The sequence below is a fragment of the Nilaparvata lugens genome, chromosome 10, assembly GCF_014356525.2.
Source record: "Nilaparvata lugens isolate BPH chromosome 10, ASM1435652v1, whole genome shotgun sequence".
NCBI classification, from domain to species: domain Eukaryota; kingdom Metazoa; phylum Arthropoda; class Insecta; order Hemiptera; family Delphacidae; genus Nilaparvata; species Nilaparvata lugens.
In genome coordinates, this window is record NC_052513.1 from 23,942,574 (window position 1) to 23,957,739 (window position 15,166).

The 15,166-nt window shown below is 34.1% G+C and overlaps 1 long non-coding RNA gene across 3 annotated transcripts; it reads left to right on the forward strand.

Annotated features, from left to right (window-relative positions):
- The first annotated feature begins 802 nt into the window (after positions 1 to 802).
- LOC120353411 lies at positions 803 to 5,412 on the forward strand. 3 transcript variants are annotated; one of them, XR_005572363.1, is made up of 4 exons: positions 803 to 1,344; positions 3,839 to 3,936; positions 4,043 to 4,215; positions 5,278 to 5,412. It is a non-coding gene; the product is annotated as an uncharacterized LOC120353411 (long non-coding RNA). The 3 variants fall into 3 exon arrangements; XR_005572364.1 differs by lacking the exon at positions 803 to 1,344 and adding an exon at positions 2,529 to 2,575; XR_005572362.1 differs by lacking the exon at positions 803 to 1,344 and having other exon boundaries at positions 3,530 to 3,936.
- The last annotated feature ends 9,754 nt before the right edge of the window (positions 5,413 to 15,166 follow it).

Consider the following 15,166-nt stretch of genomic DNA (forward strand, 5'->3'; position numbering starts at 1 on the left):
TATGTTAATGCTAGATAAGCTCCAAGATTATTAACAATTTTTACTTACAATCTTTATGTCGGACCATCTAGCATTAACATGTTTGACTAAAAGGCAAGATTTTGTGCAGTTCTTTTTGAACTTCTCAACATCGTTTGAGGATACAATTTCGGAAAACCGTTCCGGTTTTATAGAATAACAAACTATTTTTTAATGTTATTGATATTATAGATATTGGATACATATAACAAGTAAATTATAATATGATACATGTTTTGTATATATATTATATATATGTTAATGCTAGATAAGCTCCAAGATTATTAACATTTTTACTTACAATCTTATGTCGGACCATCTAGCATTAACATGTTTGACTAAAAGGCAAGATTTTGTGCAGTTCTTTTTGAACTTCTCAATATCGTTTGAGGATACAATTTCGGAAAACCGTTCCGGTTTTATAGAATAACAAACTTTTTTTAATGTTATTGATATATAGATATTGGATACATATAACAAGTAAATTATAAATATGATACATGTTTTGTATATATATATATATGTTAATGCTAGATAAGCTCCAAGATTATTAACAATTTTTACTTACAATCTTTATGTCGGACCATCTAGCATTAACATGTTTGACTAAAAGGCAAGATTTTGTGCAGTTCTTTTTGAACTTCTCAATATCGTTTGAGGATACATTTCGGAAAACCGTTCCGGTTTTATAGAATAACAAACTATTTTTTTAATGTTATTGATATTATAGATATTGGATACATATAACAAGTAAATTATAAATATGATACATGTTTTGTATATATATATGTTAATGCTAGATAAGCTCCAAGATTATTAACAATTTTTACTTACAATCTTTATGTCGGACCATCTAGCATTAACATGTTTGACTAAAAGGCAAGATTTTGTGCAGTTCTTTTTGAACTTCTCAATATCGTTTGAGGATACAATTTCGGAAAACCGTTCCGGAAGATAAACCTCAGTGGACCTCATTCCGGGAGTGTATAGTTTCAAGATGATGCGACGTCCATGTTGGTTGGACGCCTCCCGGACGTCCACAATGGGGTATGGTAACCCCTCCTCCAATTCCCGCAGAGGCGTCCAGGGTTTTTCACATCTAGAATTTATAATTCGAATAAAGTCGTCTGTCTCCCTGTCCAATTCATCCTCCTCCTCCCCCTCCTCCGTCTCCCGTAACAAAGACATTATTGAGCTGTCTTGCGACTCCTGTTGCTGCACTCGTATCTGTTGAAAAATATTTCATTAGACTCTTATTTGTTTCAGGTTTAAAATCATACAAGAGAGAGAGAGAGATCTTGCTCAACAGATTCACTACTCAAAACTGTGAGTAATAACTCGGAATTCTCTGACATAACTCTCAATTATCGAAAAAATTTTTCAGTTCATTACAATCAACATATGATTGGATTTTTCATATAAGTAATAAGTAATTTGTCATCAAAGTTATTGCAGAATAATATGATTGGATTTATAATAACAATATTATTCGAATTTCACGTTTCATTACTCATGCAAATTTTTAACAATTTTTGTTTCACACAAACAGTTTATGCATATGATTGGATTTTTCATATAAGTAATAAGTAATTTGTCATCAAAGTTATTGCAGAATAATATGATTGGATTTATAATAACAATATTATTCGAATTTCACGTTTCATTACTCATGCAAATTTTTAACAATTTTTGTTTCACACAAACAGTTTATGCATATGATTGGATTTTTCATATAGTAATAAGTAATTTGTCATCAAAGTTATTGCAGAAAACATACAGTTTATGCATATGATTGGATTTTTCATAATTCAAATATCAATGTATTATTCGCACTTGTATCTGTTGAAAAATATTTCATTAGACTCTTATTTGTTTCAGGTTTAAAATCATACAAGAGAGAGAGAGATCTTGCTCAACAGATTCACTACTCAAAACTGTGAGTAATAACTCGGAAATTCTCTGACATAACTCTCAATTATCAAAAAAAAATTTTTCAGTTCATTACAATCAACATATGATTGGATTTTTCATATAAGTAATAAGTAATTTGTCATCAAAGTTATTGCAGATAATATGATTGGATTTATAATAACAATATTATCGAATTTCACTTTTCATTACTCATGCAAATTTTTAACAATTTTTGTTTCACACAACAGTTTATGCATATGATTGGATTTTTCATATAAGTAATAAGTAATTTGTCATCAAAGTTATTGCAGAATAATATGATTGGATTTATAATAAAAAAATTATTCGGATTTCACGTTTCATTACTCATGCAAATTTTTAACAATTTTTGTTTCACACATACAGTTTATGCATATGATTGGATTTTTCATATAAGTAATAAGTAATTTGTCATCAAAGTTATTGCAGAAAACATACAGTTTATGCATATGATTGGATTTTTCATAATTCAAATATCAATGTATTATTCACACTCGTATCTGTTGAAAAATATTTCATTAGACTCTTATTTGTTTCAGGTTGAAAATCATACAAGAGAGAGAGAGAGAGAGAGAGATCTTGCTCAACAGATTCACTACTCAAAACTGTGAGTAATAACTCGGAAATTCTCTGACATAACTCTCAATTATCGAAAAAATTTATTCAGTTCATTACAATCAACATATGATTGGATTTTTCATATAAGTATAAGTAATTTGTCATCAAAGTTATTGCAGAATATATGATTGGATTTATAATAACAATATTATCGAATTTCACGTTTCATTACTCATGCAAATTTTTAACAATTTTTGTTTCACACAAACAGTTTATGCATATGATTGGATTTTTCATATAAGTAATAAGTAATTTGTCATCAAAGTTATTGCAGAATAATATGATTGGATTTATAATAACAATATTATTCGAATTTCACGTTTCATTACTCATGCAAATTTTTAACAATTTTTGTTTCACACGAAATATTTTAAACAGTTTATGCATTATTCGAATCAGTAATTTGATATAGTAAGTAATATATATAAGTAATAACTCGGAAATTCTCCGATTACTTGAACTCAATTCAAATTGGTAGATAATTGAATTGTTTCATGCAACATATTCAAATTTATTATCGAAATTACTAAAACATGTTTTGAATTTTTATCCAAATTTCAATGCAACCATCATGAGAATTTATCTGTGTTTGGATTGTTTTGATAGCACAATTAGAAGTCAAGCTCAGTCTTCGCTCACAGTATAAGAATCAGTAATGACTTGTAATGCACACAAAAGATTTTATCCATTAGAAATTAGTTTTAAAAATTCACATTTTATAAAGATTTTGTGCACATTACAATAATAATAATTTTTTGTATGCTAACCTTTGATTGAGTGAGGACGTCGGGCTCATCGTCGTCGACAAACAACCTCCGCTTCACTGACTGCTTGGGGGCGGGTACCGATGTGAGGGCCGCTCGGCGTGGTGCCCAAGTAGCTTGCGGAGAGGGCTGCTGTCTGGGATGATGATGGAGGAATCCTCCTCACGTACAAAGATCCCTTGTTTCTTCAAGGGATCTGAGGAGACGCCAGAGGTGGAGGCAACAGCTGTAGGAGCAGAGGTGGCAGCTGAGCTGAGGCTTTTCTGCTGCTTCTTCTGCTGCTCCCAGTAGTTCAGCTTCCTCTCCGGAGGCGGGCTGTCTGGTAATAAGAATGTTGTGGAGGATGAGGAAGCACTTGATGAGTCCATCTCCGCGTTACGAATGACGATTTTTTAGAAACAATACTCAAGCGTATAGCTCTAACGTGAATGATGATTTTCCTCTGAGAAAAGTGATTATATAGCAAGTCGTTTCTCTGTCTGTTGCAGGCTTGTACGAGTGAGATAGAAACACATAGGAGGCGTGTCACAATTGGCGAACACTGCCAATACTCCCCAGAGGTTTAGCTCGACGATAACATTTGATTGTAAGTAAAATTTGTTACATTCTCATATTTTTGTGAAATAACACTAAATTGATTTTTATAATATATATTTGGTTACAGTTATTAAATATTTCATTGTTTTTCACAGCATTTTCTCACCTCACAACTCGGTCTCATAAGCAGTTGTGCTCTCGTGAGGGAAACTTACCTGCATCGAGAAAATCATAGCCGAGGAGCTAGCTGAGTTGAGACAATACCTGAACCGAGTCGAGGAGCTGAGAGAAGCATATCCGATTATTTCATTTCGTCAAATCAACACATGTAAGTTCATTTTTACTTAAATTTTTCTCCTCCTCCTCTCCTCCGGATTTATAATATATATTTGGTTACAGTTATTAATATTTCATTGTTTTTCACAGCATTTTCTCACCTCACAACTCGGTCTCATAAGCAGTTGTGCTCTCGTGAGGGAAACTTACCTGCATCGAGAAAATCATAGCGAGGAGCTAGCTGAGTTGAGACATACCTGAACCGAGTCGAGGAGCTGAGAGAAGCATATCCGATTATTTCATTTCGTCAAATCAACACATGTAAGTTCATTTTTACTTAAATTTTTCTCCTCCTCCTCTCCTCCGAGGACAAAACCTCTCCTCGGAGCACAATTGTTCTCCTCCGAGCACAATTTTCCTCTTCTCCGAGGACAAAAATTGTGCTTTGTTCTCCTCCTCTCTCCTCCACTTGTTTAGCAGGAAAGAAAAAATGAGAGAGGAATCAGGAGAAGGGGTGAGAGGTAAATGTCAACAGTCAATGTCACAATAATTTTCTTTTACACTGTCCTACTTTTACTTTCCCTTTAATTTCCAGCATTGTGATGTTATTATACTGCTCCACTTCTTTTTGTGTGAAGGGAGTGTCTTCCAAGTTTTTCCATACATCTGAGAGAAACTTAAGTGATTCTATTCTAGGAAATGTATGACCATTATAGCTTGTCATACCATTTCTCCTAAAACACCTACATATGCAATTTTCCTTTATTATTTACAGTAAATGCAGTCACATTGTACACTCCACTTAGATCAAAATTTCGCCAATGTGAATGGAAATATGGCTGTAGTTCCTCTCTCAAATTTTCTATTTCTTCCTCAAATTCTTCTATCTGCTTATGCTGTGCCCTAAATGACTGTGGGTTTCAAAAAAAAAAAAAAAAAACTCAGTTTTCCTACGTTTTAGATCAATTTCATCCAGTTATAGCTTATGCTTCTTGGCTGATAGCACTGAGATAGGAGACAAGGGTTGTATCTCTTTAACAGGGTATGGGAGAAGCTTACAAGTTATGTTTGCTCGTTTTCTTATTTGTGGCTAAATATGATTCTGTTTCTTTAGAAAAAATGGCGAGAATACAAAGTTATCGTTGTGAACTAACTGAACTATTGGAGACGCATCACCAATTATTGGACCAGTTAGCAGAAAAAGGATGGACAAATCTACAATATTTAACTTTTGTGAGAGATTATGAAAAGTAGGAGTTTGGCATAGTGATAACTATAATCATATTCTTGTTTGTGATTTATATGGTACATCATATGATAAATTCTGGGGGAATGGTGATATCCCAGGCTCATGGAGATGTGTGTGTGCAATCCTTACACACTCTATCAATAGAATTAAGAAGGTTATAATAGAAAACAATGCTCATTTAACAAAAGAACAATTAAATAAACTTATCTGGAATTTTTTACGAGATTCTTCAGATGAGACAGGCTTAGAACAAGATTGATAGCATATTATGTTTAATTTCAGATTGGAGATGGATTCAATTTCATTTGATAAGAACTATTTTTCGAATAAAATCGATGAAAAATATAGATGTTGTTATTTCGAACTTATTGACAAAACAATATTAGAATTGAATAATTTCGGAAAAGAAGGACTAACGTTTGAGGAATATTTAACATTTAAAACCTGGTAAAAGTGAAGAACAGAAGTCAGAACATATAAGCGTATGTTATATTATAAATAAGAATATAGTTGATAGACATCGAAGATGTGAATAAAGGAAATTCCTGAATTTTGCTATTGTAATTCATTAGGTTGGTTGAATATTCAAATGTATTATTTCATTGATGATAGGTTAACAGATAAAAACATTGATAGTGTAAGATTTACATTTGAAATTATGAAAATGTGTGGCAAATCAGCAATGTTGTACAAACTATAACTTTAACTTTTTTACAGAAATTATGATGAACTCATTAATTGAGGAGAGAATAAAACTATTAAATACTAAATGCTTTGAATGAGAAAATTAATTGTAATACTTGTAGAGGTTTAAGGAATAAATGTATTAGTTGTAAGTTACGAATAAATGCAAATTATTATAACTATTGACAAAAAATAAATGCTGTATAATGTTTCTATGTCGTGTGAACTATCCCACTCGCAAGTATGAACTGAAAAGTGAAAAAGATCTCCTTCAAGCAGACCTTATTGAAATGATAAGTTTATCACGTTTTAATAAGGGTTATAAATATATCTTAGTTGCTATTAATTGTTTTACAAAATTTGCATATTGTATACCATTAAAAGACAAGGCAAGCCAATCTGTATTTAACGCTCTCGAGCCAATTATTTCTGAAAATAAGGGCATTAAGCTGTTTCAAACAGATCAGGGAACAGAATTCTTCAATTCAAAAGTTAAAGCATTATTAGATAAATATAGTATTAAACATTACCATGTTTTTAGTGACAAAAAAGCATCTATAGTTGAACGGTTGATTAGAACACTGAAATCGAAAATTTATAGATATTTAACTGAACATGGAACCAAAAACTGGTTAACCAATCTAGACAGTTTGGTTCAAAATTATAATGCTACAGTGCACAGTTCAATTAGAATGAAACCTAAAGATGTTCGCAGGAAAGATCGTACACATGTTTTATCGTCATTGAATTCTGCATTCAATAGACGATATAAATTGAAAAATTCAAAACCAAAATTTAAGCTAGGCGATGTTGTACGAATCTCAAAGAAAAGGGTTCTTTTCGATAAATCTTATAACATAAACTGGAGCGGAGAGTATTTTGTAATTCATTCTATATTTCCTTCTCAACCTGTAACGTATAGCTGCAAGAACAAGATGATGGATTCACTTAAACTGGCAGTAGCGTACGACCGATCAAAGGGGAGACCGACATGATTTCTCTCCTTTACTCGCCATTCGTAATGCAGAGATCGCTACGCGGTGAGAGGCAAATGGTTTCACTAGTACAGTATAGGAATGACGGATTAAAAAGGAACTCACGACTGATTTCTCTTTCACATGGCTTTTGCAATAGAGGAAAAGCGGCAACGTGCCAGGGGGGCCCGAGTTGGGTGCAAGCCAGTCTGCTGCTTTTGTGAGAGAGAGAGAGACATATCACAATTTCTCTCTCTCTATAACCTTCACACGTGCACTGGATTTCACTACATATCATCATTAGATAAGGAAAGTGTAGCATGCCTTCCATTAAGTTAATTGCAGGAGGTGTGTCTAATCGTTCGAGCTGATAAGACGAAAAAATGACTGGTTATTTTGATTGCACAAGTTTCAATGAATTCTCATTAAATGAATAAATTAAATTTGAAATTTTTCTTAACTGTTGGGCGGAAAGCAAACCATTATTATAAGGCATTAGATGTAGTAATATGCATTCACTCAGTATATCAAATTGTATTTGCCTTTTCATATAGGTAAGAAATCACCTTGCTATGCTTTCGGCGATGCAATTTCAGTGACCCCCACTCCTCCTCCCCCTATCACGTGACCTTGGTTCCACCCATCACTGCTCTTATCCTGGATGATGTCACATTAGATTAAAACCTTCTCTGCTCACATTTTCTACTATTTACAATACCTTAAATTAAATACAAAATACAACTCTTTCCTTATGTCTACTGGGGTTATGCTTTAGAACATCTAGCTTAATTCTAATTTTATAATTCAAATCTATGTTTGGCTTTTCAAATTCTTCCTCTAACCAATAGTTTGACACATACAATGCTTCACATTTTCAAACTGTAGGATATACCATATCTTGTTCTATTGTACACTTCTTTTATTGCAATAATGACTAATTCTGTTCCTTCTTGTAGATTCTCTAATCTTTTGCACTGTCCTACTTTTACTTTCCCTTTAATTTCCAGCATTGTAATGTTATTATACTGCTCCACTTCTGTCTGTGTGAATGGGGTGTCTTCCAAGTTTTTCCAAACATCTGACAGAAACTTGAGTGATTCTATTCTAGGAAATGTATGACCATTATAGCTTGACATACCATTGACTGTAATTACACAAATTTTCTCTTCCCTTGGTAGACAAATCATTTCTTTTTTGTCAGTGTAAGGGATTACAAAATAACCCTCTTGATAGAAAACACTGACAAGATAAGATTCATGTTTGAAAAATGAGGTCCTCTTACTTCCATGTTGAAGGATCTAACATGGAGAACAATATTGTCCTCGGAGAAGAGGAAAATTTAAGTAAAAATGAACTCACATGTGTTGATGATGATGACAAAATGAAATAATCGGATATGCTTCTCTCAGCTCCTCGACTCGGTTCAGGTATTGTTCCAGCTTAGCTCCTCGGCTATGATTTTCTCGATGCAGGTAAGTTTCCCTCACGAGAGCACAACTGCTTATGAGACCGAGTTGTGAGGTGAGAAAATGCTGTGAAAAACAATGAAATATTTAATAACTGTAACCAAATATATATTATAAAAATCAATTTAGTGTTATTTCACAAAAATATGAGAATGTAACAAAAATTTTTACTTACAATCAATAATGTTAGCGTCGAGCTAAACCTCTTTGGAGTATGCAGTGCTCGCCAATTGTGATAGGCCTCCTCGGCAGCTAGTACATGTAGACAAGTGCACTCAATCACTCTCCACTACGCAAGCTGCATTAAGTGATAAGAAATTAAAAATGTGTTTTTATAGCTTGATGTATGTACGCACAAGCTGACATCACTCGGTAGCTCACTCAGTCAAGGCCGGGCCACGCCCTCCCGACCTTCACAAGGCCGCCCGAGGAGCAGAATGGATTCACTTTAACTGGCAGTATACGAATGACGGATTAAAAAGGAACTCACGACTGATTTCTCTTTCACATGGCTTTTGCAATAGAGGAAAAAGCGGCAACGTGCCAGGGGGCCCGAGTTGGGTACAAGCCAGTCTGCTGCTTGTGTGAGAGAGAGAGTCATTTGGTTCTAATCGTTCGAACTGATAAGACGAGAAAATGACTGCTTATTTTGATTGCACAAGTTTTAATGAATTCTCAATTGATGCAGACCAGCAAGTCAATTGGGGATTTGATTGTTACCCTTTTGATTGGTTTAGAGTAACAAATGTAACATTTCCCGATAATGGTGAAATTCACCTTGAAATTATAGATATTGATAGTGAGGGGGACTTTAAGGAAATTATCAAATTGCCGAATGAGTATTCTCTAGTACTAAACAAGCATAAGCTTAAAAGTTTTCTTTCTCGGTCGTGGGAACTAAATGTCAGTGGAAATAGAATTTTCCTAAGAGAACTGTACCAATATTGATGATGATTTGTCCACACCAAGTGATATAGGTCTGAGGATATCTATAGCCATTTTTGGAATGCTTGTTCATACTAAATTTACTATAGATATTCTCGGAGAACACACTTACCAAAAAAAAAAGTAACGCCTGCGGTTTGTACAGCACATAGAAAATTTCAATATAAATTTGTGAAATTTTTCTTAACTGTCGGGTGGAAAGCAAACCAATTGTATTAATTTGCAATCAATTTAATTTTACAGTATAAAGATGTAACAGATTCACTTTAATTTGACAGTAGAGAATTTTTCCCTCAAAGGGAAATTATTTTTTCCCTCATCTAGCATTCACTTTAATCTGTCAGTAGATACAGTATAAGTTATTAGATGTATTAATTTGCAATCAATTTAATTTTACAGTATAAAGATGTAACAGATTCACTCAGTATAAAGATGTAGAAATATGGATTCACTTTAACTGGCAGTATACGAATGACGGATTAAAAAGGAACTCACGACTGATTTCTCTTTCACATGGCTTTCGTAATAGAGGAAAAAGCAGTAGATATGGTGCGAGTAAGCGAGAATAGGAGATAACGCATGGGGCCATCTGTTTTTGGGCCATCTGTTTTTTTCCACCTAGTAGTTTGCACAATCTTTAAGCTTATGCGAGAGACAGAGAAACGATGGGTGTATCACTCTCTCTCTCTCTCGTACCCTCCGAATTATTCAATTTGCAATCACTTTATAATTTTACAGTATAAAGATGTAACAGATTCACTCAGTATAAAGATGTAACAGATTCACTTTAATTTGATTGCGCAAAAAAGCTTCCTTGAACTCCCTAATCATAGCTACTGTCAGACATCAATAGAGCTTGATTTCCCCAAGTGAAATAGGTCTGAGGATATCTATACCTATTTTTGGATATGCTAGCTCATTCTAAATTTACTATAGATATTCTCGGAGAAACACTTAAACAATAACGCCTGCGGTTTGTAGGTGTTGTTTGAATTCTCCTTCTCTAGCCTTTCATAACGCAAAGATCGCTGGGCAGAGAGAAGCATATGGTTTCACTTTAATCTGACAGTATAGGAACGCTCGATCAAAATGGAACTTAGTTACTCGTTGTCTGTATTCTTGCTTCACTCACCTTTCGTAATAGAGAATAGCAAAAAAGGAATTTAGAAGGGAGGGTGCCAGTAAGAGATGGAGTGAGTAAAAGAAGGAGAGAGCAGATGTGGCATCTGGCTAGAGCTGTACAATCTCTGTCTGCTGCTTGTGAGAAGTGAGGGGGCGTATCCTGCTCTCTCTCTCTTGAGACTGCCATTAAGTGTTTGACATCACCATCATGATAAGGAAAGCCCGCGTAGCATGCGTTCTTATCCATTAAGTTAATACCATCAACATGTTGATAAGGAAAGTGGGCATCATAGCACGCGATGTACTTTCATTAAGCACACACACTTGGCTCTAATCGCTCAAGCTAATAAGATCAAAAATGAGTGAGAATTTTGATTGTACAAGTTTCAATGAATTCTCAATTGAATTCTCAATTCCACCTAGTCAGGTGGAAAGCAAACCATTATTATTATTAAGCATTAGATGTAGAAACATGGATTCACTTTAATTTGACAGTATAGATGTAGAAATATGGATTCACTTTAATTTGACAGTATAGATGTAGTAATATGGATTCACTTTAATTTGACACCGAATGGATTCACTTTAATCTGTCACCAAGGGAATTTTTCCCTCTCAAAGGGATTTTTCCCTCATCTAGCATTCACTTCAATCTGTCAGTGTAGCATTAGATGTAGAAATATGGATTCACTTTAATTTGACAGTAGAGAATTTTTCCCTCACAGGGAAATTATTTTTTCCCTCACTGAGAGAGAGAAAGATCACTCTCTTCTTCTTCATCCCCCTTGTCCTCACTGGGGGAGGGGAAGATTAGATTAGATAAGATAAGATTAGATAAGATAAGATAAGAGAGAGGGAGAAGGAGAAGGAGAGGGAGAGGGAGAGAGAGGGGGGGAAATCTTTTTTTAGAACACCCCCCCACCCTCCAGGCGGGGGGAAGGGGTGGCGGGATGGACGAGGGGTGAGAGGGGGGAGGGGATTTCGAGCAAAAAAGTGCGTCTGAAGTCTTAGTTTCTATCTACTCTAATAATCTTGACTGGGATACAGTGTCAAAAGCCTTTGCCAAGTCTAAGAAAGTTGTTAAAGTTTTCTTTTTACTGTTGAAGTTTTCAATTATTCTTTCCAAAAAGTCGGATATTGCATCTTCTGTTGATATGCACTCTTAAATCCATACTGATTTCTGTTGATAATTCTATGTTTATTCAAATAACTTACTAGTCTCTTCTTTATAATCTTCTCCATTATTTTAGCTAAATTATTTATTAAACTTATTGGGCAATAATTTGAGGGGTTTGATTTATCACCTGATTTATAAAGAGGAACAACTTTAGCAACTTTAAATAGTTTAGGAGAATAACCTACCAAAAAACATTTATTTATTATCATTTTAAGAGGCTCTACAATATAGGAAGCTATTTTTTTCAGACAGGCAGAACTAAAATTGTCTACTCCTGGAGAAGAGTTACTTCTGAGAGAATTGATTGTGTCTATTATTTCATCATTGTTTGTATCAGCCAAATAAAATGAATTGAATGAGGGGATTGACGAATCGGCATGAGTACGTTGTCTAGGGCTGTTATTTATTATTTTATTAGCATATAATTGACCTACATGCGTGAAATGGTGGTTTAGAACTTCGGGATCTATATTGGGTATTTTTTTATCTCGTTTTATATTCAATAGATCATTGATACACTCCCATGTCTTTTTCGAATTGCCTCTGCTTTGGAGTAGTATATTATTATAGTAGTCATACTTCGATTTTTTTATCATGTTGTTTAATGTGTTTCTGTAGTTTTCATATAGTGATTTGAGAAAGTTGTTTTGAGGCTGTTTTTTTAATTTCTGATGCATTTTATCTCGTTTTCTTATTGACGTTATTAATCCTGCAGTTATCCAAGGCTTGAGAGGCTTTAGTTTGTGTGGTACAATTTTTATTTGGGTTGCATTTCCAATCTCAGTGGATAATGCATCAACGAATAATTCAACAGCATTTTCAATATTCAAATCAAGTTGTGATGCAACCTCGGACCAATTGTACTTCTTAAGATCATTTATCAAATCATGGTAGTTTATAGATTTTCTAGTGTTAACACTAGGTTCAGTTCTACCAGTATTTTCTCCAAGACCAATGTTTATACAAGTCAGATAGTGGTCAGTAATACTTGTTTTCATTATTGATCCAATAATAGACTCACAAACATCATTTGTTTTTCTGTAAAATATGTGATCAATACATGATTGGGATCCGTTTATTTCTCGAGTAGGTTTATTAATGTAAGATTTAAAACCATTTGATGACAAAAGATTGAAATATCATTAACAAAGTTTGTGTTACTGTTTATATCTATGTTTGTATCACTGATGATTATTATGTTTTGACTATTTTCATGTTTCAAGTAATCAATGCAATCATTCAGACTATTGAGAAAAATTTGCAAATTAGAAGAAGGTGAACGGTAAATAGTAACTATTGTGAATTTAATATTTTCATCAGGTATACTGACACTCAGTATTAGAGAATTACATTCGAGTATAAGAAAATTTATGTTTTCAACATTGAATGTGTTCCTAGTAAAAATACAAACTCCATCGCATTTATTCAGTCTACCTGGTACACTATGAATTGAATAATCATTCAAACTGTGATTAATTGTGCTATCGTTAATCCAAGTTTCACTAAGTGCTATAAAATCAAATTTAGTATCACAATTCCCTAGAATATATGCTAAGTTATCAAAGTTTCTATTCATACTTCTTATATTCATGTGACAAAAATTCACAAATCTACATGGCTCAGTGGTATAATTTTGCGGTTTGAAATTAAAAATATCATCTACTTGAATTGTATTGTATGACTCAACTGAGATTTCATTATCAAAATTATTTATTAATCATTCGTCATATTTATAGAGTAAGAATAAATTTATCACAATAAGGTAAAAGGCTCCAAAAACTAATCTGTTAAACAGTAGTGAAAAATGAGAGTCAATTGATTTTGATTTGTGATGAGCCAGCAAAATGTTAAGGTTTTCGTATTTCTGTTTGAATGACACAATTTCGAGTTGGCTCTTATAAGTGTAGTGATATAAAAGGTTTTTGACCTCTGCTCTAAATACAATATTTTATTGGCCATAGTCTGTTTTATCTATTAAACTTTGAATTGCTCTAATATAGCAGGGACAAGTTGTATCATTTACTAGATGTTTATCATCCTTTTTATGTTCTTGCAATTGGCACATATAGGCGCCTGTGATTTGTTAGGGCAAGTTTTGTATTCGTGATTCTCTTGAGCACAGAAACCACAGATTGTGGTTTCTGCTTTACAAAATTTTGAGGTGTGGCCAAATTTCAAGCATTTGAAGCAATGAGTTACTGATGTGTAATCTTTGACTCGACAAGAGGTCCCAAGTCTTCCAGTAAACTCTGGTCCATGATTCTGCTCTCATTTTGATCCTCCATGTTGATGAAGCTGCATCTCTCCGAATATTCATCATCCTCCTCAAACTCAGGAGCTAGAAGAGGCAGCAATTTCACCGGTCCCGAACTATCCATAATTGAAGTTTTTTATGGAAATACACTTCATAACACTACGAATACTTTTCAACTGTTATAGTTTAAAGACAATAATTTTATTATTGCTGACGACTAGAATACTGTTTGCTAATTCTACAGTAAGACTACGCTGGCACTACGATGTCTACTCTACCGCATTCAGCTGACGACTGATTTAGTTCCATATTCCATGACGACTGATTTAGAAATTAGTTCCATATCATTAGATCCAACTGGGTATCTCAATCAATATATCATTCATCCACACAGACACTTGAGATCGAATAACTTTTTATTGGTTCAATGTAACAAAATATTGATATTGACAGTGCAGAGAAACCAACAATGTCCGATGTACACGAATTATTATATTTTTCATCTCATTCAAAAGTTCATTTTCAATAGATACGTGGACGCAACGATCATTGAACAAGTAACACAGTATTAGATATTGTTGCACACCCAGCTTTGGGTTCAGGCAACTGAATATTCCTTTGAGCAGCCTTACTACAACATGTTACTTGGTACCGACATCAAACAAGATTCTTATCTACAGGTGGTACAATTTCATCCCTCAAGTTTGTTTCAGGGAGGTCAAAGTTCAATCCGCTCCAATCAACTCACAATCACCGGCTTCCTTGTCTCTTTCTTGTAGGTTAGGAAGTAATTATCAGCAATTAGACTTAAGTTACGTCTCTCTTCAGGCAAAACTATTGATGCACTCATAGAATCACTTCCCAAATATTTAAAAATCACTCACTTAGAGGGTAAGACTCACAAAATAACTACATAATTCGAAAAACAGACAGACGAACTTTCGAGTACACCACTTGTAGCAGCCAGTGCTACCAACTTCTTTGGAACGCCATGCTTCTGCACTGCATAGGAATGCTGTGCTTCTGCACAGCATGGGAACGCCATGCTTCTGCACTGCATAGGAAAGCTGTGCTTCCACACTGCATAGGAATGCTGTCCTTCCGCACTGCATAGGAACGCCGTGCTTCCGCA